At 46.9% G+C, this 28,000-nt stretch overlaps 1 long non-coding RNA gene across 3 annotated transcripts in view; it reads right to left on the bottom strand.

Annotated features, from left to right (window-relative positions):
- Window positions 1-28,000, bottom strand: part of LOC131765507 (uncharacterized) — a 347,130-nt gene that overhangs the window by 308,584 nt on the left and 10,546 nt on the right. For all 3 annotated transcript variants that reach the window (XR_010835624.1, XR_010835625.1, XR_010835626.1), the window contains exon 2: window positions 3,532-3,629. This is a non-coding gene — a long non-coding RNA (uncharacterized lncRNA). The remainder of the gene's footprint in view (window positions 1-3,531; window positions 3,630-28,000) is intronic.

Below are 28,000 nucleotides of genomic sequence, written 5' to 3'. Positions count from 1 at the left end.
TTGCCTGCTCTTCCTACCTGCCCCTGGCTGCTTGCAGCAGTTCAACAAAGACATTTTTGGATCTTGGACTGAAAGCAATTTTAAATGTCCTCTAGCCCTACATCTTCACCACAAGAAGTCTCTAGTGACAGCTCCAGTGACAGGGAGATCACTTTCTTCAAGGCAACCCACTCCAAGCACACAAAATGGGTCTCCTTCTCCAGTACAGCAATGCTTCAGATGTCAGTGGCCAGATCTCAGGTATCCCCTAAGCGTTCTCTTCTCCAAGTGAAAGGCCCTGGGTGTCTTTCCCTCAAAGCCCATGGCTCTGAGTCACAGTTTCCTCCAGGCACGTGCTATGTGTTAATGCACTTCTCATGTTGGGAACCAGAGCTCCAGAACCACAACATTTGTATAAGCAGAGTGAGGTGATCCTCTCCCCCATTCTGAGCCAGTGTCCACCAGACAGGAACCACTCATATGTCTTCCTCAGGTTGAGCTTAAAGTCATCTCAAGTCAAAACAGTCTTACATGTGTTGCTAAACCATTCATCAGTCAACCAACTATGGAGTGCTTAGGATACAGCCTGCATCCTGCGAGGTGCTGGGGACACTGTGGTCAACAAGGTTGACGTACGTAGTTCTGGCTCTCAGGGAGGCTACTTGGAGAGACAGATAAGAAATAAGTAAAGAGATCAAAAAATAAGAAAATGGAAATATATACTATGAAGATAAAGAATAGATAATGGGAGGAGGGAAAAGGGAAAGCTGTATGAGATACAGTGGCCAGGGAAGGCCCCTCCAAAGTGGTGAATCCTGAAGCCCGGGGAGAAGGCCGACAGGAAGAGGGCAGGGAGGAGCCCTGGAAGCCGACTGGGCAGGATGCAGCCCTGCAGGAGGAAGGATGGAGATGTGAAGGCAGTCCAGGTGGCCAGGCCTGGTGAGTGGCGAAGCGGGAACAAAGAGCAGCCAGAGTGTCAGCAGGTCTGGTTGGCCGTGAAGGGAGCAGAGTTTATTCTGAGCACAGGAGGAAGACACTGATGTGCTTTAAGCAGCAAAGGGCATGACGTGACGTGGATCTTGAGCAGCACCCCTGGCATTCCGAGTGCGTGCATCCGAGTGCGTGCATCCGAGTGCATGCATCCGAGTGTTTGCATCCAAGTGTGTGCATCCGAGTGTGTGCATCCGAGCGTGTACATCCGAGAGTGTACATCCGAGCGTGTGCATCCGAGCGTGTGCATCCGAGTGTTTGCATCCGAGCGTGTACATCCGAGTGTTTGCATCCGAGTGTGTACATCTGAGTGCGTACATCCGAGTGCGTGCATCCGAGTGCGTGCATCCGAGTGAGTGCATCCGAGTGTTTGCATCCGAGTGTGTACAACCGAGTGCGTACATCCTAGTGTGTGCATCCGAGTGCGTACATCCGAGTGTTTGCATCCAAGTGCGTGCATCCGAGTGCGTGCATCCGAGTGTTTGCATCCGAGTGCGTGCATCCAAGTGTTTGCATCCGAGCGTGTACATCAGAGTGTGTGCATCAGTGTGTGCATCCAAGTGTGTACATCAGAGTGTGTGCATCCGAGTGTTTGCATCCGAGTGCGTGCATCCGAGTGCGTGCATCCGAGTGCGTACATCCTAGTGTTTGCGTCCGAGTGCGTGCATCCGAGTGTGTGCATCCGAGTGCGTGCATCCGAGTGCGTGCATCCGAGTGTGTGCATCCGAGTGTGTGCATCCGAGTGTTTGCATCCGAGTGCGTGCATCCGAGTGTGTGCATCCGAGTGTTTGCATCCGAGTGTGTACATCCGAGTGCGTACATCCTAGTGTGTGCATCCGAGTGTGTGCATCCGTTTGCATCCGAGTGTGTACATCAGAGTGTGTGCATCCGAGTGTGTACATCAGAGTGTGTGCATCCGAGTGTTTGCATCCGAGTGCGTGCATCCGAGTGCGTGCATCCGAGTGTGTGCATCCGAGTGTTTGCATCCGAGTGTGTACATCTGAGTGCGTACATCCGAGTGCGTGCATCCGAGTGCATGCATCCGAGTGAGTGCATCCGAGTGTTTGCATCCGAGTGTGTACAACCGAGTGCGTACATCCTAGTGTGTGCATCCGAGTGCGTACATCCGAGTGTTTGCATCCAAGTGCGTGCATCCGAGTGCGTGCATCCGAGTGTTTGCATCCGAGTGCATGCATCCGAGTGCGTGCATCCAAGTGTTTGCATCCGAGCGTGTACATCAGTGTGTGCATCAGTGTGTGCATCCAAGTGTGTACATCAGAGTGTGTGCATCCGAGTGTTTGCATCCGAGTGCGTGCATCCGAGTGCGTGCATCCGAGTGCGTACATCCTAGTGTTTGCGTCTGAGTGCGTGCATCCGAGTGTGTGCATCCGAGTGCGTGCATCCGAGTGCGTGCATCCGAGTGTGTGCATCCGAGTGTGTACATCAGAGTGTTTGCATCCGAGTGCGTGCATCTGAGTGCGTGCATCCGAGTGTGTGCATCCGAGTGTTTGCATCCGAGTGTGTACATCCGAGTGCGTACATCCTAGTGTGTGCATCCGAGTGTGTGCATCCGAGTGTTTGCATCCGAGTGTGTACATCAGAGTGTGTGCATCCGAGTGTGTACATCAGAGTGTGTGCATCCGAGTGTTTGCATCCGAGTGCGTGCATCCGAGTGCGTGCATCCGAGTGTGTGCATCCGAGTGTTTGCATCCGAGTGTGTGCATCCGAGTGCGTGCATCCGAGTGTGTACATCCCAGTGTGTGCATCCATGCACATGGATCCGTGCAGTCCTTTGTGGAGAAAAGGCCCAGCCAGAGAAATTGATGTCTGTCCCAAATGAGTTTCTCTTTGTAAATTTAGGCCCCTTGGTCCAGCCTGTCGGCCAACAGCCAGATTTTCCTTGCAGCTCTGTGCCACCAACACAGGCCAGACCAGGAGGAAATGTGACTCTAATGGGTGAACAGCAGAGCCCTCGGGCACATCAACTGAGATAGAAAAAGTATAAAAATCTGACAGAAGAACTTTAAAAGCAGAGCCTTCAGCAGCCATGATTTTCAGGAACAAATGGTTCATCTTCCTAAACACAGCCCAATGTTGAGGAACAGATCCTGGGTGATGAGCAACACAGGTATAAAACTGCACCCTTGGGAAACAGAAATGCAAAGCACTGTCCTAACCAGATGAGCTGGAGCCTGCCTGCAATCAGCCAGAAACCCCTGGAGTCTTGTCTGACCGGGAGGAAGAGGTCTCTGTGCCCTGCTTCTGCCAGACTCACCAACATGTCTGTGTGACCCCTGCTTGGTGGGCTGGTGCTCTGCCCAGTGGGGCAGCACTGCTTCCACTTTCTCCACCAGCAACCCCCGTGGGTCACTGCACGGGTCTGGACCATGCAGATAGGATGGGCAGAGACCAGAGGACTAGTGAGGAAGTAGGGGACCCTTTGAGCACAGCTGAGTGGGCAAGGACACTTAAGAATCTGATCCAAGGTGATAAAGGAGAAGTTGTCAGCATAGATGAAACAGGCAGAGGAGATTCTGTGGACAATTAGAGGTTTAGAGTTACCTGGGACTCTCTCCTGAGCCCATGTGCAGGAAGGCTCTTAGATATGCAGGAGACACCGGCTGATTTGCTAGAGCCAAGGAAGGCCAGGCAAGGCTCACCTGACCAAAAAAAAGAGACAGAAATAGAGATATTTAGATACATATAGGTATATAGATGTCTATAGATACAGTTGTATAGATAGATAGAGATATTGATACAGATGTACCTTCCCCAGAATGCATCTTGTTTTCAGTGTGTGACCTCCCCCAAGGAGCCAGGAGCTCTGGAAAAGGAAGTAATGACTGAGACCCACACCTGGAGGCGGGCACACCCTTGCTTTTCTCTGCTTCCTCCCCCACCCAGCCTCAGGGGTACTCTGTCCTTTGTCCCGTTCGTATCTTTCTTCCTTACTTCAGCCTCCTGGTCTTGTCTGAATAACACAAAGACTTCAAGGGTCAAACCCAAATTATCGAGAAGGAGGTGTTTCAAACTTCTTATCCTGGGCTTCCCTGGTGGCGCAGTGGTTGACAGTCTGCCTGCCGATGCAGGGGACACAGGTTCGTGCCCGGGTCTGGGAAGATCCCACATGCTGCGGAGTGGCTGGGCCCGTGAGCCATGGCCGCTGAGCCTGCGCATCCAGAGCCTGTGCTCTGCTCCGCAATGGGAGAGGCCTACAGCAGAGAGAGGCCCACATACCGCAAAAAAAAAAAAAAAAAAAAAACTTATCCTCGTTACATTTTTCAGAGAGAAAACAGGTTTTAAATCAATATGTACGGTATAATCCTATCTTTAAAAAATATATTATTTATTACTATAAGGGGCAGAGTATTTATATGTGCATATAAACAGAGGCGAAAAAAGTCTGACAAAACACAGAGGATTTTTAGGGCAGTGAAACTCTGTATGATACTGTAAGAGGGGGTGCATGTCATTATACGTGTTTCCAAATCCACAGAATGTACACCACCAAGAGTGAACCCTAATGTGAGCCATGGGCTTTGGGTGATAATGATGCATCAATGTAGGTTCATCAGCTGTAACGAATGTCCCCTCTGGTGATCATGGCGGAGGCTGTGCAGGGGCAGGGCAGGGAGTATGTGGGAACCCTCCATACCTTCCTCGCAATTTAGCAGTGAACCTAAATTCACATCAGGTTTTTTTCTTTAAAAATATAATCTTTATATTTTTAAAACTTTAGCAGATATTTATCAGACAGATCACAGTCTTCTGAGTTCATTCATTCCCTTGGATATTTATGGGGACCTTCTGTGTTAGGCACTTTACCAGAATTGAGTATCAGAATTTAATTAATTTAAGTGATTTACTTTTCCTTCTTCATTCTCTCTCTTTCTTCTTGCTTATCTCTCTTTTCTCATTTTGCAAGTCAACATGTAATGATAATGAACCAAAGAAAAAGAGTTTCAGAGCAGGCCTCTCCTTTCCCAGCTCTCACACTCCAGGCTACGCATCCTGGTGGAGAAGCTGCAGACTTCTGCTGTAGTGTTTGGACGTGAAGCTCCTGCTCTGCTCTTGGCCCTGGAATCCCCTCGGAGCTCAGAGGAAGCCCTGGCCGGCCTCCCCAGTCCCCCAGGAATCCCCAAGGCTAGGATTTGGGTGGCTGTGTGGAGCCCTGCCATCTCACCGAGGTAATATGGCTCTCAGTTCATGCAGCACTAGAGAGGGGGCAAAGGAGACAAATGGGATTTCTGCTCAGTGAGTTGATGATAATAATAAATAAGGCCTTTTCTCCAAAGACTTGAAATCTGTTGGCTCATTTCAATGCACAAAATTTTTCATTTAAAAAATCCTCCCCACAGACTCGAAGTAGGTGGAGGATTAGTAATCATTAACCCCATTCTGCAGATGGAGAAACCAGGACCCAGCAGGAGCTGGAGCTCATAATCACTGGCAAAGCAGGTGTCCTGACTCCCCGGCCAGTCCCCTTATTTGGAGAGGGTGCAGTCACAGCCTCAACATGGCACTGGAAGCACAGGCCCAGAAGGTCATGGCTGTATCCTCAAGAGTCCATGCTGAATTCTCCACCTATTCCTCTAACCGCTTCCCTCCTCTGACTCTGAGCTCCTGGAGGACCCGAAAACCATTTCTTCCCCTTCCTCTGTCCTCCCAAGCCTGAGCAGACCGAGGGCAGGGTCCAGACACTCCCTCTGCTTAGCTAGCGCTGAACGGGCTCAGGACAGGGCTCCCCAAAGGCCCCTGACGCTTGCTGATCAACGATGCATGGATTGGCTGAACCGTGGCAGAACGACTTCCCTGGTCCAGGCTCTTATATTTGCCAGGAGAATACTGCCCGGGAGGCAGAGGCAATCATGTGGCTCCGAGCAGGGAGAGGACATCCTTCTCCTGCTCTGCCTTTGCCTGTCAGAGCTTCCAGCCTCGGGTAACCATGGTAATCACCAGCATTAACCAGGGCGGTGACAGGAGCCTCAGCAGGCCGGCTCTGACCTGCTCCCGCTGCAGACGGTGCCCTGGCTTCCTGCAGCACATCAGTCCCCAGTTCGGACCCCTGCTGCCTGTACCCAGGGGCTGCAAAGGATGGTGTGTCTACCAGACCCAGGAGTCAACGCTGGAGGGAGAAAACGGCCCTAAGCCTCCTGCACCATCAGCAGGACCTGGGTCAGAAGAGGTCCAAGATCTCAGTGGCCATGATGGTGGTGTCCAAGGACCAGGGCTTATTCCCTGCACTCCCCGTCCTGTCCCAGCCCTGCCTTCAAAGGTGGCAGCCATCAGCTGTCACCACAGGAGGCCAGCCTGACCTGAACCTATGGGTGCACCTCAGGGCAGGAATTAGGGGCATCCACAAGTAAACTTCTGCTGCCCTTGACTTAAGGGCCACGCCAAAAACGCCGCAGCTGAGCCGTTCTTGCGAAACTTGGGTGCTGCCCCTCTGACCCTCCCCACCGTGCCCATCAGCTCCACTGGCTCCACGTCTCAGACATCGGGAGACAGCTTACCATGTCCCCAGGTCTTCATACCAGCTACATGTCCTACCAGCCCGGCCTCACTTCTTCCTAAGCCCTGCTCCCCATCTCCCTGTCCTATGAAGCATCAAACTTTTTTCCAGGTGGCACGGAGCTGAGGCACTGCCCAGAACCCAGGGGCCTGTCCTTTGCAGCTCTGAGGGCCAATCCAGACTGCCCACGGGGGACAAACAGAGGCCTTTTCCCAGGTCCTCGGGTGCGGGGAGCAAAGGACAGCTTCTGTGAGCTACCAGAATCCCTGCTGCAGCCGCCCCAGGGTTTGCAACAGGCTTGTGGCCGAATCCGGGACTCAAGGGCTCTGCAAATTCCTGACAAACAACACTAAGGATGGTTGAGCCCAGCTGCTCCTGAGAAATCTCTAAATGGGAAAGGGCCGAAGAATGAGTTTCCCAGGAACCGCCCCGCCGAGCCCTGGCTGCCGCCCAGCCTGGCTTCAGCCGGAAGCCCAGCGCGGGCGACGGAGAACGAGGCGGCGCTCCCTCTAGCGGCGAACCTCCCGCACAGCGCCTCGCGTCTGCCGGCGAGCCTCCCCGCGTGCAGACGCTCCCCGGGGACCGCGCTCCTGTCCTGTGTCCCGAGTGCAAGCGGTGAATCGGTCAGCTCTGAAGAGCAGGGCCGCCTCACCTGGGCCAGAGGAAGGTCCGTGCCCCAGCGGAGGAGCCCCTCCGGCCTCGAGCCGCTCCCAGCCAGGAGTTCGCAGCAGATCCCCTGACCCGGGGTGAAGCCGCCAAGCTGCCCTCTGCCTTGGTGAGGCCAGGAACGGGCCAGGAAAGCTGCGTGGCCTGCCCCAAACGGAGACCTCTACAAGGTCTCTGGGCTGCTTTGCCAAGCCAAGCAGCACTGACGGCGCAAGAAGCTTCGCAGGCCCACCTGCCCCACCCCTACCCCCCCCATCGACCCCCCCCCCCAGCGCCAGCAGCCCCCTCCCAGCCCCTACCCCGCTGAGCTACCACAGTTGGGTCACGAGCCCCACCCACCCCTTGGGGACGCACTCTCTTATTCATCTCTGTATCCTCAGCACCACGCACAGTAACTGTCTGTTGAATTCATGTACGAATGAAGAAATAGAACAGCATTTGCTGTGACAAAAGATGTTCCTCTACACAAAGACGATCTGTTTTGCCTGAATCCACAGGAGACTCTATCTGTGCCGAGGAAGTTACGTTCAGTCTTGACTGTACTCATCCTTTCCACACCTCCTCTCCACCCTGCTCTGCTCCTTGAGGAGGAAGGCCCTGTCTACTTTATCTCTGGGTGGGGGTTTCCAGAAGAATGCTGAGAAAAGACTTAAGTGAAGAAGGGAGGGAGGAAGGGATGAAGAGAGAAAGGAGAGAGAGATGAAGGACCTATTATTCGTATCCAGTCAAAGCTGGCTTTTGATTCACACCCACTCTGATTGGCCTGTCCAGTCATGACATCATCAGAGAGCCAGGGGTGCTCTTACTCTAATTTAATTAATCAATGTTAGTAGCTTTATTAAAGTATAATTCACATACCATACAATTCACCCACTTAAAGTGCAATTCAATGATTTTTGCTCTATTCAAAGAGCTGTACATCCATCACCACCACCATTTTCATGACCCCAAATAGAAACTCCACACCCATTCACAGTCACTCCTCATCCCCTCCCAATCCCCCAGCCCTAGGCAACCACCAGTCTACTTTCTGTCTCCATGGATTTGCCCATTCTGGACATTTCATGTAAATGGAATCATACAATTTGTGGTCTTTAGTGACTGGCTTCTTCCATGTAGCATAGTGCTCTCAAGGACCATTGATGTTGTAGCATGTGTCAGAACTTCATTTCTTTTTATTGCCTAATAATGGTCCATGGTATGGATATATACATTTTGTTTATCCATTTATCAGTTGATGGACAGTTGGGTTGTTTCCATGTTGGGCTCTTACGAATAATATTATTTTTCTAGTAATAAAAACCAAAACCGTTTGATGTTCCCCCTGCCTCCGAAGAGGATATGAGGTAGTTTTCCCTAAAAACGGCAAAGCTACAATCAAATCCAAGACTATTCGCATATTACTGTTTAATTTTGAACTTCCGCCGTGTCTCAGACAGGGTGCCAGGGACTTTCACAAAACAGTATCTGTTTTTGACAGAAAATTTTGAGCTAATTTTTGCTTGACAATTGAGTCTCAATTTACCTGTAAGCTTCTTAACAGCCAAGGCAAAAAGGGAAGTATAAGGAAATGTACATTATATTACTGTCCCACTGGTATCACTGTTGGATGGGAAACAGCTCCCTCATTCGCTCTTCTCCTAGAATTAGGAGAGCAGAGCTGCTCTTTGGTTCTCCATCAAGCATGGAGCCTTATTCTGCCCCGCTCCATGCGTGTTAAGCACGCACCAGTTAACCACTGACATCACCAATACCATTAACTGGTTTGCCCAGCACTTTCATACCCGTGATCTCTTTTAACCCAGTGGGGTAGTGCCTGAGCCGTATTACTAGCCCTATCCTGCAGGTCTTCAGTGTTTCTTCAACAAATGTTTGTTACAAGTCAAATACTATGAGTCCAGGTGAACAAGATAGATACAGCATTGCCCTCCGGGAACACACGGCCCAGAGAGGAAACCAGACACTCAACAAGTAGACAACTAAGTAATCCCCAAAGCCAAAGTGCTGGGAATAAAACGAAGAGGGAGTAGTGATGGAGAATATCAACGTGCATGGAGAACATACTCCCAGGAGTGGTCAGGGGCGTCCTCCCTAAAGACGGGGCTTTCAGCTGCAGCCCTAAGAAGGAGCCAGCCACGTGGTCAGAGGGAGATTGTTCCCTGCAGAGGAAATGGCATGAGCAGGGGCTCTGGGGAGGAAAAGAGCCTGGTGTGATCCAGGAACAGGAGGAAGCCACTGTGGCTGAAACGCAGGGACAGGGAAGAGGCACCAGACAGGGCGGCACGGTCACCCAGGGGCAGATGGGGAAGGGCCTTACAAACCAAGATAAGAAGTTCGGGTTTTATTTTCAGTGCAATTGGATTCAGTGAAAAGTTTTGGAAAGGAGAGTGATGGGATCCAATTTAAGTTTTGAAAGGACTGCTGTGCGGAGGATGAACTGCAGAGCCAGAGAAGAGGCAGGGAACCCTGTTGGGAGGCTCCCGTAGGGTCTAGGAGGGGATGCCCGTCACGGGCAAGGCGATGAGAGTCACGCTGCAGAGAAGACATAAGGAAGAGGGAGACATCACAGGTGGCTCCTAGGTTTTGGTTTGTGGAACTAGGTAAAGGATAGTGCCATCTACTGAGGTGGAAAAGAGTGGAGAAGAAATAGGTTAGGAGAAATATCCAGAGCTCTGTTAGAGACGCAGTTGGTTTAAGATGCTTGTGTCACGCCCACCTGGAGAGGTCAAGCTGTCAACTGGATAGGAGCCTGGAGCTCTGAGCCAAGGCTTTTCTAGAGATGCAAGGGACTGTCAGAGCAGAGGCGGCATTTCAAGGCATGGGTATGGATGAGCTCACCTGGGGAGATCTCTGAAGCTTTTGAAGCTTTTCTCTATATCTGCCTCCCAGGTGCCAAAACAATAAGTCAATTCTGTCAGTTCAGAGAGGGAAAAAAACTCACAGATGATTCTGGCCATTTGGTCCCGTGTAGATAAAAGTTTGATTGAGCAAGTTTTCTTGCAGTCAATCACAGGTTTGATCGCGTGTGCGCAGATACACAAACCGTACCTATCCCCCTGACCACGTGAGAACAAAGGAGACTGGGGCAGCTAGCCAGACTCAGGACAGCAAGTGGGCTTGCCCCCAAAATGGGAAACAGGCTCCTATCAAGCAGTCAGATTGCACGTCAATAGGTCACTGCTGCAGCAGAAATGTTCCAGCACAGCCATTACTGAGGAGCAACAAGACTGGGGTAATGCTCCGAGGGCTTCAAACGAGAAACGGAGACTCTGTGTGTCCACAGTCAGGTACAAAGGGGAGGGAGGAAGCCCAGCCAGTTTTGACCATCCAGATACCACCCCCGCCCACGCACACTCGCCATCTTCACCGTCCTCATCAACACTCTGCTGATAGGAGAGATGTTGTTTTGTCCAGTAAAAATCTACAGAAAAATTCCCAAGTTTTATTTTTCTGAAAAAATCAGCCTTTAATAAAAAATTTGTGCTGGGCCCATTGAGAAACGCTGGTGTATTTCTGTATTTCTGAGACACAATCACATCGTTTTCATGACGTTATAGGAAAACCTGGGTAAAAATAAAAGGCTTCTCAAGAATCCCATTCCAGAGGCAAAGACAACTCCAACTTTTGCTGTTTATGAATGGAGGGTGACTCAGCCTCTTCTGTCGGGCCCAGGGCCCCAGCCATGGGGGGAGCGTGGGCGGCAGACACAGTCTAAGTTAGGGAAGGAGGAATTAGCATGGATTTGCTCAGATGTAGCTTTGTCCAATAGTTTCTGAATGATAACGGTGATTCAGATATAAATGAACTAGTGTCAGGAGGAAAAGAAAGATGTCATCAATCACCCAGTCATCAGTTATCAATTGTGACAATGGGCCAAGACCCAAGGTGAATGATGCCAGAACAGAGGAGAGGAAAACCCAGCCCTAGTCTCAGGAAAGCCAAAGACGACGGCACGTGCAAAGTTCACAGCAAAGCCAGTCTGCGCGCACCACAGGCCAAATAAGGCAGAACTCAACCCCGCAGGAGCTCTTGGGGAGACAGCATCATGCAGGGGCAGTGCAGGCAAAGCACAGAGGGCAGGAGACCTCAAGCTGGGAGGGTCTCAGAGGATTCAGAGGACAGAGGGTGTGCGGGGAAAGGGTCCAAGCACAGCTCCAGAGCTGGAAGGGAGGGTGTGGTTGGGGGGCAGCAGGGAGACCAGTGTAGGTAGAATGCAGAGGGCAAGGGTGGGGAGCCAGCAGGCAGAGCAATGGGTCAGCACCAGGAAGAGCCGACAGGAGTAAAGGCTCTGTCTTCAGGCAAGATTTCACCTGACCTGAGCTGTGTAGGTACATCTGCCTCCCGTGACCCCACCTGAAACCCTGCAACAGGTCCACTGAACTCTGTCCTGACTCCACATTCACTGCAAACGCAGAGACAAATTGGCTAAACGTTGTAATGCAATTTATCAGAATGCATGCCTTGCCCTCCTCTGCCAAGCTTTCAACCATATAGATACGTGGGGAGAAAGAGAGAGCAGGTTAACAAATTATGCAGTTCTACCCCCAAATAAAGCACAAGCGCCCCTCTCCCCGCTCCAGTTCCCCAGGTTAACTGATTCTCATGAAGCCGTGGCATTTACTGCCCACTGACCATCTTTATTTTAAAAGATCATCAGCGGTACACAAATAGCAGGGTGAAGACCACCTCTGGCTCTAACTGTTTAGTGAAAGGTTAGTCCCCAAATTAACAAAAACATGTTATGTTATTTTATTTAAAAACATATCTGAAGGGTGAACCTTCTGGATTCCTGGTTTGAATGCATGTAAAGAGAGACACAGAAATCAAGATAGTAAACCTTATCCACTTGCCAAAATTCGATTCAGGGTACTTACCAGCCCAATTTTTGGCCAATAATTCTGTTTTAAGTAGGCTGGGCCCGTAAGAAAAGCTGAGGGTGGGAAAGTGCCTGCGGGTCGCCCACGCTGAGGCCGCGTGAAGAGAGAGGAAAGGGCCTGGCCGGGCAGGGCTGGGCTGTAGGGACTTGATCCAAAGCAGGTGACTGAATTACGAGGTCCAAGGGGCTCGGCAATCCATGGCGATATTGATGTTAAAACGTGCTGTGATTTTTTTGGAAACGACTCCCAGTGTAATTTCATGGGTCCGGGTTCTTTTGTTTTCCCTGCATCCCTTCTGCCAGGCTAGACAATACAGTTTGTTGCCCAGTGAAGATGGAAAAAGCTTCAAAGAAGGTCATAGAGCAGAGAGGCAGGGTGTGACATAAAGATGCTCCCAATGACCTGAAAACTGAAGTAGAACATCCTTCATCGCTAGTGGAGGAGCCCACAGAGAGACGAAAAGTACAGGGAAGAGGTCACTGGCTCCCTCTAACCGTTGAAATCTCTGGAGGCAGAAGAGAAATTGGTAGGGCCGCCAGACAGGTTTGCAGGGAAATCCCAGCATGCACAGCTTACTTCTGACTTCCCAGGGCATGTCTCAGGAAATCAGTGTCTGCAGAAAAAACATCTCTTAGGCACCGCAGTACAGGGTGGGAAATTAGAAGCACCTGAGGAGTGGTCCAGCTGGCCCAAGGTGGCACCCCTTCCTCGTCTCCTGCTATCCTAGGAGTGCTGCATCAGGACCCGAGAAGCTCCCTCCCACCAAGCCCCAGAGTCGACTGCCACACTTTGCCTGTGCCAAAAACACAGACCATGAACCCCCACCCCCAGCAGTGGATGCTTCAGCGGTGGAGCTGGTGAGGCCAGAGGCCACCTCAGGGACAAGTGGGCAAGCAGGTCAGCCAGAGGACTGTGCATGGACCAGGCAGGTCCATCAAAGCAGGAGACAAGAAGATGTCCTGAACGCAGGCATCCTCCTAGGAAAGTTGGCAGGAGGAGGAAGGGAGAAAGAGCCCGCTTGAGGGGAGTCACGGACCTGAAGGAGAACATGTATTTTAATTGATTTATTTACTGGGCAGGGGGAGGGGCACTCTTTCAACTAGAAGAAATAATGCTATCTTCCTTGTCAAGGTTAAAGACTGCTTTTGGTGGTGGTAGTGGTGATATCTGTGTTTTTATTATTGCTGTCTTTCCTGCCATCAGCAAGAAAGCAAGCTGAAACTAGTTCTGGAAAAAAAAAATGTAAGCTACCTTTTCCTGCACATATTAATACTTGCCAGTTACATTTCAGCCCCTTCACCACCCTCAGTGTCTAAAGGGCCTGTCACGCATGGACACGTGAGGCAGCGGGAATCTTGGGACTGTGGTATTTGGCAAAGTCCAATCAGGGGCAGCAACTTTGTCCCAGTGGGGGTCCAGCTGTGTTGAAGGAGGACTCTATCCACAGCTACAAACACAAGCACAGAGCCCAGCCTTTCTCGGAGTGGCCTGCAAGGACCAGGAAGGATGTCCAGCACGAGCCAAACATTCAGCTCAAGGAGCAATGAAGCTCTAGGCAGGACAACTCGGACCGACTCCAGCTTATGGTCTGGAGAGACTTACTAAAGTTTCCCTGGGGAAATAGCAACTCAGGGAGTCGTCTTAAATTGGACATTCAGAGCAAAAATAACTGCAGCACCCACCCACCCACTGCAATAGTGCCCACTCACCTGCCAGGCTAGACTCCTGGGGAAACAGAGGCTGCTAATTGCCCAAAGATGCCAGCCCTCGGTGCTCTCCTACTTCCCAATCTCCCACAGACACACCAAGATGAGATAATGGATTCAAAAGCACATCGTCAACTGCAAAGTGCTGTACAAAAGCTGGCATAATTATTAATATTAGCGGTGGATGTTTTTTTTCTTCTTCTTCTTCTTCTCGAGAGATGCCAGCATTTGTACATTTATAAATCATAAAATGCTTCCCGCCTAAGCCTTCTTCCCTTGTCTCTCTTTGGCTTGTGAACTTCCCAGTCCTACCGAATGAGTCCTTTTGATGGAGAGGTTGTTCGTTACAGTGGACAAGGAGCTCATGGCTGTCGCAGTGCTGGGGCCGTGGGAAGGCTTTGTCAACACCTGCCTGTACTGAACAGAACTGGAAGAGGTGCCCCCCTCGGGCTGATGTGAAAAAGATGGCTGAGCGGCAGGACCACAGCAAGCACTCAAGGAGACTTCTGCACCTCATCATTTACATGCAAACCTCATCCCTGGAGGCCTGTCACTTTTCCAGAGGGCAGGGCCTGTTTATCCTGCATCTCTCAAACCCAACAGTGTCCGTCCTGAGGCTGCAGGCTTGCTGGGTGAAGGAGTGCTCGCCTCATGAGCTAGTGATCTGCTCAACTGATGATATGCTCGTCAAAATCCATAAATCAATGCCTGAGCCCAAAGCCCAGATCTTGCAGGGGAGGGGCTAGACTAAGAGGCAGGAGGCATGAGTTCTGGTTCTTAGGCGCCACAGTTTCATGTGTGACTTTGGAAAAGTCCCCTCCCTTCTTTAGACTTCAGTTTCTTCATCTGTAAATTTAGGAAAGTGGGATGAAAAAATTTTTGAGTGTGTGAATCCACATTCTATGATCCCATCTATGCCTCTCCTCTCCTGGGCAGCACAAACAAAACAGAACCAGACAAAATAATCATCAACAATTTAGCAAAAAGAGCAGCCCTATTCTTAATGAGATTCCAGAGGTTAAGACTGGTTTTTATTATATTTTGCAATTATTTAATGCTATGAGAATGTTGTTTGTAGAATGATTAAAAATTGTGAGTAAAATGTAAGTAAGTGATTCATTTAAATCTGAATCTAAAGAGATGATAGAGCCACAAGGAGGACTGAGAGCAAGGTCAAACAGGGGAGCCAAGAAGACAGCAGGAAAATGGGTCCAGAGCTGCAGGGACCCACCATGAGACTTGCCACGTGCAGCCTAGAGGATGAGAACAAAGAACAAGTAACAAATCCAGGCCCTTTGAACTCTGACTACCGCCAACACCTGTGCACCTCTAAGTTGTGAGGCATCTAAATTTTCAAAAGCTTGCAACACAATTAATTTTGAAATCATATTCAGCATAGCTTAGTTTTGAATCTTTGATGATTTGAAATGTCCTGCCTCAAATTTAAATTATTGTGGCACATGCAGATTTACACACACACACACACACACACACACACACACACACACACACACACCCCTCTCTTTCCCCCTTTAGAAACCACTGGAAGTCTCAGTCTTAATGATGAGGAGAAATAACACAAGCACTGGAATTGACCAAGACTCTGCCACGAGAAGCCACAGCACAATGTCTGGGACGCGACGGGTATTCCATTCAACAAACATTAGGGGTGATATGACGGTGACAAAGAAGAAGATGCTCGTGGTCACAACAATGACAGTAAAAGCAGAGGGAGACCCAGCCTGGACTAGAAGTCAGGGAGCCCCTCCCGGAGGCAGTGACGTCTTGGCCAAGCAGAGAGGAAAGAAGGGACCAGACCAGTGCTGCTCTGCATTGGCTGCCAGCAGAAATCGCCAAGGACATAATTCCAACCTTGTGACTCGGTGCTCCTCCAAGAAACTGTCTCCATCCAAGCTTTGGACTTCACCCCTTCTCATCGCATTTCTATCCTCACCTCACCTTTCTGACCTGATTCTCACCAGTGCTGAATGTGTGCACCCCAGAAGCTGCTTTTAAAAATAAACCTTTGATGTTTGTTTCCTGGGTGCCTGTCTCTTTCTCTAATAGCAACTCATTTAATCACAAACAATCCTATGAAGTTAGTAGCACAGCATCCTCACTGAACATGTAAAGTGGCTGTGAACAGAATAACTGAGTGCTCTTTTAAAGAGGAGGAAACGGAGGCGTAGGGAGTCCCTTGCCCACATCATAGAGCCTAGAGTTGAGGTCTGAGCCCAATTCTGTCCAGCTCCTAAGTCTGCACATTACAATAGGGTCTCATTCTCAACACACTCTGTTCTAAGGATTTCAGGTTGTCTTGCCTACAAAGCTGTGAGCGCTGCAAGGCCAGAGACATTGCCCGTTTTGTTCACTGCTACGTCCCTGAGCACAGTCCTAGGCTAGGGTACTGAGTAGTGTCTCACTAAATATTTATTGAAGAAATGAAGGAATGAATTCTGTCTACCTTAGGAGGTGATCAAGGAAATGGAGGCGAATGTGTTTCGGTGGCACTTAAATTAGATACACATGAAAGAAAAGGATGCTTGAGGTACAGTTTTTAGCAACTCAGTTAGTTGGGATCTAAACAGGAAAGCCGCAAGCCCTCCTAGTATTCACACAGAGGGGATTTAATAACACGTATTGCTATTCCACATGAGAAAAGAGGCTGAGAAGACAACAGTGAATGGTAAAGGATCCTAGAGATGAATGCAGCAGAAACTACGGCCACTCTTCAGCTGGAGGGATAAAGAAAAGCCTCAGAGTTACTGAGCTGGGAGCTGGGGTCACGCAGTAGATGCTGAAAACCACAGTGAGCCCATCCATGAGGAGCTGGGGCCATGGAACTTGCAGCTTCCGCCAAGGACTTAATCAACCCCAGGCAAAGAGAAAAGGAGAGAAATATGCCAGCTTCTCCCTTCTTCTTGCCCTCAGTTCTCCTCCAGGGCTTCTCATTGGCCAGACCCAGCCAGGAGCCTGCTCACAGGGGAGCCTGGAAGAGCAGGCTGAGCAGGGGAAGGGAGGAAACAGGCTCAGGTACAGCTCAGGGACTGATTCCAAAGTGAAGATTCTTAAACTATTACTAGACAAAGGAGGGGTCAGTCTTTTTCAGACATTTCTTACAATACTGAATATTCAGAAAAAACAGGAGGGGGACATTTTGAACAAGCTTGAGAGGAAACCACCTGTAGATATGAAATTCCTGTCTGAGATGGTTGAATGATGCAGCACTGGGGGGCCTGGGTGCAATGTAAGCTTTGTCTCTCATTCTGTCATTCATACTGGAGTGCAGCTCCCTGGGAGGCCCACTGCCCAGGGCATCTGCCCATCCAGGAACATAGCCCCAGCCAGGTCCATTCAGCCCCCGTGTCCCAGAAAGAACTGGCCTCACAGTCACGAGACTGGCTAAGGGAGTAAGTTCTGTGGTCCAAGGGACAATCCAGCTCTGAGAGATCCAGCTCTGAGTGTCTGATTGTTCCACCAAGGATTCCCCAAACCAAGGCATAGAAGACAGACTGACCATCAGACCCGAAGGACCCTGTGAGCTTGCCTGGTCCCATCCCACTCCCCATGCCTACCTTGTATTTCAAATGAAGAAGCTGAGGACCGTGGTTGAAAGAGGCTTGGCCATGGTCATATGGCAACGTAACAGCAGACTCAGAGACTCAGAACATCAGCTCAGGTCAGGGTTCCCACAGGGGTGGGAAGAGGGTGGTTATAAAGTAAAGATGGAAAACTTTATTTATTTATATAGAGAATCAGCATTATGGTAAACTGAGTGATCTGATTGAGAATGATCACGCTTAGCACATTAATCTCAACTTCAAAATACTTAAAAAATAGTAATTATAAATTGTATTAAACAGAACTTAATAATTTATTATCAATGATGCTGAAGATGCCAAAAGACCTTGCCAGCCCTCAGTTGGGAATGCCTCAAAGTAATGCAGGAGATAGAGTTAAATGTGCAATGGCCTCAGGACATGTGCTGGAAACCACTTTTAAAAATAAATATCTGGAGATGTTGGCTTCTGTTTTTGACAGAGTAGCTTGTATCAGGTTAACCATCCTGCTGAGAGCAACTATAAAAGCTAAATATATTGCAGAAAACAGCTGTTTGGAGTCATAGGAGAGTAACAAAAGCAGCCAGGACTTTAGGGGCCAAGATTCTGGAGAAAAGGGAAGTGCAGTGAGTAAACCCTAAATGTCCCTCACGTTTTCCCTTCAGGGCATTTGCCATTTCTCAAAGGGCATCATCAAGACAGAGAAGAAATATAAGTCTAGAACCACAGCAGCCTTGCTGGTCTGAGAAGACAAAAATCGGAAATCAAAGCCACCAAGGAAGCCAGAACATAGGGAACCCTTATCCTGGAGAAAGGTCCCGTATAGAAATAAGCCAGGCACTCCACATTTGAATTCCCCTCAAGGAATTTTTTCATTCGTAAGCTTTCCATGTGATAGGCAAGAAACTAAGCAGTAAACAGCTTCTAAAAGGCTGGGAAACCCATCAGAGTTTCAGCAATCTCAAAGTGTTAGAAAGAAAAAATACTGACATTTGGGGCCCACCAAATGTCAGGAGAGGAGGAGAGGTTTTGGTAAATAACCTAGATTTTCATTGAGACAGCTAAAGGATTATATACCAAGAAAAAAGACAAGCCAGACAGAGACTACCCCTCACAAAGCCCAAAATCCAGCCTTAAAATATCTCAATTTCTGACAGGATCAAGGTGATTTGCTCACTCTTTAACTGCCTTCTAGGGAAAAAAGATCCTCTCTAAGGGAAGGTAACATCATCCAGAGCCTTGACAAATTTTCATTTACAATATCCAGTATTTAATCAAAAACTATCCAGCATTCCATGAGACAGGAAATAAAGCCAAGTTAAGAAAAAAAAAAAAGCTAAAGACTTTAGAAAGATACCAGATACTGTAATTATCAAAGATACTGTAATTATCAAAGACTTTATCAACCTAGTATTAATATGTTCAAACAAATATATGAAAAGATAGAAAACTGCAATCTATTTTATTTATTTATTTATTTATTTATTTTGCGGTACGTGGGGGCCTCTCAGTGTTGTGGCCTCTCCCGTTGCGGAGCACAGGCTCCGGATGCGCAGGCTCAGCGGCCATGGCTCACGGAGCCAGCTGCTCCGCGACATGTGGGATCTTCCCGGACCGGGGCACGAACCCGCGTCCCCTGCATTGGCAGGCGGACTCTCAACCACTGCACCACCAGGGAAGCCCTGCAATCTATTTTAAAAGAAACAAATAGAAATTCTAGAATTGAAAAATATGATAACAAAAATTAAGGATTCAATAAATAGGTGATAGATAGGTTTAATAGCAGATTAGACACAGCAGAAAAGAGAATTAGTAAATTAGAAAACAACCAAATTGAAGCAGGAAAAAAAGATTAAACACACACATACGTACATACTTACACAAAGAGAGAAAAGAGCATAAGAAACACAGTGAAAATTATCACTGTGGAATTTGAATCTCAGAAGAGGGCAAGAGAGGAAATGGGGAAGACTCAGTATTTGAATAACTAAAGACCAAGAGTGACATCAATAAATCCATTCAAGGAGCTCTAACAAAATCAAACACATAAAAACAAAGAAACCGACACAAAGGCACATCACAGTAAAGCTTCAAAAAGCAAAAGACAAAAAGAAAAATCATAAAATAGCCAGAGGAGGAAAAAGGATACGTTAGGAGCAACAATAAGACCTACTCAACGTAGAAGCCAGAAGACAGTAGAATGACAAAGCTAAAATGCTGAGAGAGGGCTTCCCTGGTGGCGCAGTGGTTGAGAGTCCACCTGCCGATGCAGGGGACATGGGTTCGTGCCCCAGTCAGGGAAGATCCCACATGCCGTGGAGCGGCTGGGCCCGTGAGCCATGGCCGCTGAGCCTGTGCGTCCGGAGCCTGCGCTCCGCAATGGGAGAGGCCACAGCGGTGAGAGGCCCGCGTACCACAAAAAAAAATAAAATAAAATAAAAAATAAAATGCTGAGAGAAGAGGGACAATTGTTAGTCTAAAACTCTTAGTCTATCCAGTATAAATATCCTTTAAAATTAAGACAAAAATGTCAAGCAAATAAAAATTAAGAAAATGTATTGTCTGGGCTTCCCTTGTGGTGCAGTGGTTGAGAGTCCGCCTGCCGATGCAGGCGACACGGGCTCGTGCCTCAGTCTGTGAAGATCCCACATGCCACAGAGCGGCTAGGCCCATGAGCCATGGCTGCTGAGCCTGCGCATCCGGAGCTTGTGCTCCGCAACGGGAGAGGCCACAACAGTGAGAGGCCTGCGTACCACAAAAAAAAAAAAAAAAAAAAAATAGAAAAAAGAAAATGTATTGTAAACAGATACACACTCTAAAAGAAATACTAAAGGAAGTTTTTCAGACAAAATGATACCAGGTGGAAGAACAGTAATGCAGAATGCAATAGAGGGCACCAGAAATGGTAAATTTAAGAGCAAATCAAAATGAGTATTGGCTATTTAAAACAGTGAAAATGATGATGTCTTCTGGGATTTCAAATGCATGCCAAAGTAAAATACATGATCAAAACAGCAGAAAAGGAAGAAGAAAGTTGGGTAAATGGAATTAAAGTGTTGTAAGGTCCATTTATTATCCACGAATGAGCAAAATTATTAAAAAGTAGATTCTGTAAAGGCATATGGTAAATCTCTAACAGAGCTTGGCAAACTAGCACCCACGTCCAGACTGGTTCCATAGCCCATTCTGTACAGCTTAGGAGCTAAGAATGGTTTTGCATTCTTAAAGAATAGTTGAAGAAGAAAGAAAAGAGGGGGGAGGAGGAGGAAAAGGAGGAAGAAGAGGGGAAGGGGGAGGAGGTGGGAGAGGGGAGTCAGAGACTGTAAGTGTCCCTCAACACCTAAAATATTTACTATCTGACCTTTTACAGAAAAAGGATGCTAATTCCTGCCCTAGGGTAACACTAAACAAATAATAAAGAATTTACAACTAAAATATAATAGAGGGAGGAAACAGAATAACAAAAAGCACTTTATTAAAATAAAGAAGAAGAGGAAAAGAGAACAAAAATCAGGTAGATCTAATATAAAACAAATAATATGATAATAGAATTAACATCAAAAAATCAGGAATTTGTTAAATGTAAGCTGACTCGATAATCCAATCAAAATTAAAACATTGTCAGACTGGAAAAACAACACAAGACCCAATTATATGTTGCTTACAACAAACAGACACATAAAGGGTATAAAACATAAAAGAGTATAAAACAATGTGCCCTGAAGACACTAACCAAAAAAATATTGGCTTAGCCATATTGATATTAAACAAAGCAAGACTTAAGGCAAGAAGTATTCCCAGAGATAAAGTGGAACATCTCACAATGGCAAAAATTCAATTCAGCAGGAATATTTAATAATCTGAAACTTGTATGTCCCCAAAACCAAAACCAAAAATATGCAAAGCAAAAACTGCAGAACTAAAAGGAAAAACAAATAAATCCAGTACTTTGGTTGAATATTTCAAATACATCTTTCAGCAACTAATAGAGCAATCAGAAAATAAATCAGTAAAGATAAAGTAGATTTGAACAACATGAAAAACAAAATTGACCTTGTTGGCATATACAGAACACTGAACCCAACAACAGCAGTATTACGTTATTTTCAAGCATTCAGGGGACATCTGACAAAATAAACCATATTCTGAGTCACACAGAAGATTTCAATAAAGTGCAAGGGGTTGAAATTAAACAGAGTATGTCCTCTTACTAGAGCTGAAAAATCCTAGAAATCAATATGAAATACTTTAAAAATCCTCAAATGTTTGAAAATTACTAAGTAACACTTCTAAATAACCTGTGATTCAAAAAACGAATCAGAACTTAGAAATCTGCATGGGAATTAGAAAATATTCTCAACTGAATAATAATGAAAAGCCAACATGTTAAATACTTGTAGCACAGAGCTTAAACTAGACTTAAGGGAAAAATGTAGAGCCGTAAATGTATATTTTAGAAAAAAAAAAAAAGAATAACAGAAAATCAGTGATCTAATGACTATCTCAAGGAGTTAGAAAAGAACATCATATTTAAGGCAAAGGAAATAAATAATAAAAATATATGAAAAAATAAAATAGAATAGAGAAATAACAACTAAGCCAAAAACTGGTTCTTTGAAAAGACTAATAAAATTTACAAATCCCTATAAAGATTGCTCCAGAAAAAAAGAAGGAACAAACTACTAATCTCAGTGATTTTCTTTTTTTAAAAAATGTGCTATCACTAGAATTCATACAAACATCAAAGGGGCAATGAGACGAAGTTATGACAATAAATTTGACAATTTAGATTAAATAGATTAATAATTAATAATTCTTTTTTAAAAAATCACAGGCTGAAAATATTGACACAGGAAGAATTAGAAAGCCTTAATTATCTTATCTATTAAAGCTGAACACTGCATTCCCACGATTTGGCAATTCTACTCCAATAGAAATGCCTACCTAGGTGCACAGAAAGATGTGTAAGGAATGTTTATAAAGACACTATTCCTGGGCTTCCCTGGTGGTACAGTGGTTGAGAGTCTGCCTGCCAGTGCGGGGGACGTGGGTTCAAGCCCTGGTCCAGGAAGATCCCACATGCCGTGGAGCAACTAGGCCCATGAGCCACAACTACTGAGCCTGAGAGTCTGGAGCCTGTGCCCCGCAACAAGAGAGGCCACAACAGTGAAAGGCCCGCGCACTGCGATGAAGAGTGGGCCCCGCTTGCCACAACTAGAGAAAGCCCTCGCACAGAAATGAAGACCCAACACAGCCAAAAATAAATAAATAAATAAATTTATTTATTAAAAAAAAAAAGGACACTATTCCAAACAGTTAAAAACTAGAAGCTACCCAAGTGTCCCTCAATAGTAGGAAAGATGACCATATCATGGTAGTCATACAATGGAATACTATATACAACAATGTAGCTACAGGCAACAATATGGATGAATTTCACAGACACTAATGTGGTGTGAAAAAAGTCATATACAAAAAAAATCCATACTGTGTGATTCAATTCATGTGGCATCAAAGACAGATGTTGATTACTTTGTGGAGGTAATGACTGGGAGGGGTGTACCAGGAGGCCTTGGAAGTATGGGCAATGTTCTCTACCCTGGTCAGAGCATGCTCCCTATATAAAAATTTATCAGGATCCTTGAGATTGTGTACTTCACTGAATGTACGATAACTTAATTTTTTTAATTTACAAATAAATACTAAAGTCTCTGATGCAAGTGTGTTCCTGGGCATCTGTCTCAGCAATATAATATTTAATCCCTTTATACTCTTACAAATAGAACTTGAGAGCATTTTACGGGCTTCCAACCTAGGATCATGCTTTTCCTATACTTTTTTGAGGAAAAATGATTCCCCTTCTGCTTGGGAATAAACAATTCTCTGTATCTGATGGATCTACAGCATAAGGAGGATGGAATGTGAGACGAGAAGGAAGGGGCTTTGATTCCACCAATAAGCCCTATTGGAGGGTCCAGCCCACGTAAGCAATGGCATACCTAAGAGAGGAGCCAGCAACACCTTCTGAACTTTCTATTGGCTGTTCCCAAGTGGGGATTTACAAGGGAAACCATTGGAGCATCCATTATTAAGCACACTCTTCACTCTTGAAGGGTTGGATACTGAATGGTGCCTTTGTTGCCAGAGTGGCCCCCTTTTTTTTTTTTTTTTGCGGTATGCGGGCCTCTCACTGTTGTGGCCTCTCCCGTTGCAGAGCACAGGCTCCGGACGCACAGGCCTGGCGGCCATGGCTCACGGGCTTAGTTGCTCCGCGGCATGTGGGATCCTCCCGGACCAGGGCACGATCCCGTGTCTCCTGCATCGGCAGGCGGACTCTCAACCACTGCGCCACCAGGGAAGCCCGAGAGTGGCCACTTTTGCAAAGGGGTGGGATTCCCTAGATGAGTCCTTCCACAAATCAGGGAGTTCTGGAGAAGAAAGAAAATTCGACTGGAAACAAATTTAAAAGGTAAAGCTGTTTTTGCCATGGTAACTAAGGTCTGCCCATACCTAGATTTATTTCGTTGACTGAAGTGGTTGTGTGGGTATGAGAGATTTTTGAAGAGCAAATTTAAAAGACTTTTTATAAGTCCCAGTAGACAACAATATAGTATTAGCTAACGGCAGCTGCCATCTCTAAAATAATTACTTTTATAATAATCTGCTTATTAATGAAGTGATCTGCAAAATGGATAATGGTTTCTTAAGTTTTAAAGCACAGGGATTCTTCCTTCCACTTCATTTTGCTTTTTTTGCAAAAGTATACTGTGAAGTAACTCAAAATTTGCTAACATATTTTACATACAATAATTTCAGAAATGCATGTTCAAGTAGTATGAATTAACCCATATTTCGTGTATTGTGCCCTTAAATTATTCCCTCTGGTGAGAGAAATGTTCTAAAATGGGTTGTGGTGATGCTTGCACATCTCTGTAAATTTACTAAAATTGCACAGTTAACATGGGTGAATGTTTCGTTCTGTGAATTATAACTCAGTAAAGCTGTTTTGGGAAAAAATAAAATCAATTGAACATTTAAAAAACAATTTTCTCTGTTTCCCCAATCTTGTCACAGAAATGTTGAGTGTTGAGAAGGGAGTGTTCCAGGGAAAGATGGCAACTACACAAAAGTGAGATGCAAGTACGGGGAAAAGAAGATCCGAGAGTCCTAGCAGACCACAAACTGAACAATGGACACAAGTCAGTAGTGGAATGTTATTTTTAAGAAATCAAGCCCCCTATTAGGAAATGTTCTAAAAGCAGCACCTCTCATGCCTTAACACCAGAGTTCTGGCAGGAAAACAGACCCTGGGTACTCCCAAACCCAGCACTTCCTCACTTGCTGCTCTTGCTATTTCCTTTTATCTTCATTAATTACCACCTTTTTTGTCCTTATGCTGTCTAGTAAAGGTTAGTATCCACAGACATGTGGACTCTGACCTCTCCAAGGGCAGGAATTAGGTTGTATTTTCCACGTACCCAGAGTCAGTGAAAACCCCAGTGCCTAGCACAAAATAGGTGCTTAGTAAGGGCAGTTCCCATCTTTTTAGCTGAGTACCTGGCATAAACAAAGTGTTCAAAATGTTTCCTTCCCTCCTAGACTCTCAGGTGCTCAATCAATACCAACCTTATAACATAGGCTTGATGAAAGCTGCCATGGCATTTTCATGCCATGGCATGCCGTGTGAACCATTTAGAAACCACCTGCCAGGAGGGTGAGCTGGGTCCCAACAAGTGAACAGGACCTGAACCCAGTGGACCCAAGGCCCTTCCCCTCCTCTCCCACCATCGAGCCACTGCTCAACGTCACAGTCAGATCACAGCCTCTACCCTACTTCCTGCGCCCTCTGGAATCTCTTGCTGGCAAATACAGCCTGGCGTCATCAGTGATCATCCCCCGAACATGTGCCTCAGGCCTCTCTCCAGCCAAGCTGTGCTCAACCCACATCCAGCTCAGTTTTGACCCAGAGCCCAGCCCTGCACAGCTAAACACAATGAGAACTGGCAGCAGACGGACTGTGGGCAAGGCTGACACACTGTGGTTCCAAATGGTCAAGGTGCAGCACGCTGGAAGGAGGACCGGAGAAAAGACATGCACGTTCACTGGCATGTCCACTGTCCCAGAGCAGCAGCGAGTGGCAGAGCCAGGACTAGAACCCAGGGCCCTTGACTTTGGACCCAGTCTCCACCATGAGTTGGTCATGTGACCTTGAGCACAGCTCTAAGCCTCAGGGTCCCCATCCATAAATGGGGCATTGGCTTTCTCCCTCAGCTTTGCAGATGCTGGAAGAAATGTTCCAGCCCAGAGGGACAGGAGACTCCTCCACTGCCTACCTCAGCAGGGCCTGAGCTCTAGTTTCAGGGGAAGTGGGCTTCAACCAGATGCCACCATTTTTATAGCTGCCCTGGGGCCTAAATGCCATTGTCATCATTCTGCTCCTGTTGCCTCACTGAATCACTATGTTATTAGCCTGCATTTCTGGGATCTTTTTACACTCTACCTGACAACGCTGTTACTTTGGGTTAAAAACAAACTTTTACCAAACATAGGGTGGATAGCTAGTGGGAAGCGGCCGCACAGCACAGGGAGATCAGCTCGGTGCTTTGTGACCACCTAGAGGGGTGGGAGAGGGAGGGTGGGAGGGAGGGAGACACAAGAGGGAAGAGATATGGGAACATATGTATATATGTATAACTGATTCACTTTGTTGTAAAGCAGAAACTAACACACCATTGTAAAGCAATTATACTCCAATAAAGATGTTTTAAAAAAAAGACAAAAAAAAAACTTTTACAGCTGTGTAGCCTTTAGTCTACAAAGATTGTCAGATCTGAATTCAGAAAATAACACTGTTCCAAACTCCTGTTGCTGAGAAGGCCCAAGCTGACAAAATCCAGGAGGGGCAAAAGCTGTGTGCTAAAGATGCTAAGGAGATATAGCAGGGGAGACCACTTAAATTTCATAGGTAGACAGAAATGTCTGACTTCTGTAACATTTCAGAAAAACAAGCTGCAATAACGACACCGCTAAATTAACACCATTAAAGAAAAGCAATTACTAGTGCTTAGAATTATGGGCTCTGAGAATAATAAAAACATGCGCAGTATAGTGTCAGAGTGGTGAGATTCCCAGCTCTTAGAGTCAGAACCCAGTTTCAATCCCAGCCTCACTGTTTTCATGGAGGTGTAGTGTGTTACTTAACTGTTCCACAGCTTCAATTCTCCATTTGTTAAGTGGAAATAATGTCCAACTCTTCAAGACAGTGAGGGATCAAATTAAATAAGATAATATATAAATGGCTTGTAGTAGACAGAATAACAACCCTCCCAAAAATGTCATCATCCTAGTCCCCAAAACCTGTGAATATGGTACCTTATATGGCAAAAGGAACTTTGCAGATGTGATTAAACTAAGTACCTCGAGATGGGGAGATGAATCTAGATGGGCAAACCCAATATAATCAAAAGAGCCCTTCTGAGAGGGAAGTAACAGGATCAGGGTTGGAGCAGATATGATAACAGAAGCAGAGAGAAAGAGAGAAGACAGACAGATTTAAGATGCTACATTGCTAACCTTGAAGACAGAGGAAGGGGCCAAAAGCCAAGGAATTCAGGCAGCCTCTTGAAGCTGGAAATGGCAAGGAAAGGATCTTCCCCTAGAGCTTCCAGAAGGAACATAGCCTTACAGACACCTTGATTTTGGACTTCTGACCCCCGGAACTGTAAGATAATACGTTCGTATTGATTTATGCCACGAATTTTGTAGTTATTTGTTACAGCAGCAAAAGAAACAAAAGACAACAACAAAACCACAACAACAACAAAAACTAGTATAGGATTTTGGAGCCTACTTTAGCACTGTGCCTGGCACATGTTAAGTTATCACTGAATGGTAGCCAGTAACAGTAGCTACTAATATTTGGAGGGACTTTTTTTTTTTTTTTTTTGTGGTATGCGGGCCTCTCACTGCTGTGGCCCCTCTCGCCGCGGAGCACAGGCTCCGGACGGACGCACAGGCTCAGCGGCCATGGCTCATGGGCCTAGCCGCTCCGCGGCATGTGGGATCTTCCCGGACCAGGGCACGAACCCGTGTCCCCTGCATTGGCAGGCGGACTCTCAACCACAGCTCCACCAGGGAAGCCCTGGAGGGACTCTTAATGGTTTCTTTGTGGCCAAACACTCAAGGGATGCCTTCATCCCTTCCTTGAAGTCCCAACAAGGGATTTTCTCTCTCCACTTGGTCATGTCCATTGACAGGTGCTCCCATCTCTGAGCAGCCTGTTGTTTGGGGCAGCTGTGAGATGGCTGGAGAGGGCTCATTCTCACGTGGACCTGAAATCTTCCCATCTGGCCTTTGAAGTCGGCCTGGGTCCCTCTGCTACCGAGACCCCTTCAGATAACTGCATACTGGTCTCAGCTAAGCCCACAGGCTTCACAGCTAACCTCTGAGTCCGTAGAGGGCTTTGGGCAGCTGAACAACATCTTTGGTGCCTCTCAACTGCAGCTGCTGCCTCTTAGCCCTGGACTTGTGCAGGGGACTGTTTGGACCCACATGCTCAATCCTATCATTTGTCTGCTTCATCTCATATCATTACATTTAGCTTAATATCTGAGCCTATTCTTCGGGCCTTGTTATGCCAACCAATATATTCCCTACACATCATCTCAAAATTTCAGGATTAACTAAGTCATTTATGTCTGCATCACTAAT

This window comes from Kogia breviceps, chromosome 11, assembly GCF_026419965.1.
Source record: "Kogia breviceps isolate mKogBre1 chromosome 11, mKogBre1 haplotype 1, whole genome shotgun sequence".
Lineage (NCBI taxonomy): Eukaryota > Metazoa > Chordata > Mammalia > Artiodactyla > Physeteridae > Kogia > Kogia breviceps.
Note: the sequence above shows the minus strand (reverse complement) of the source record. Positions and strands in the feature narration are given on the sequence as shown.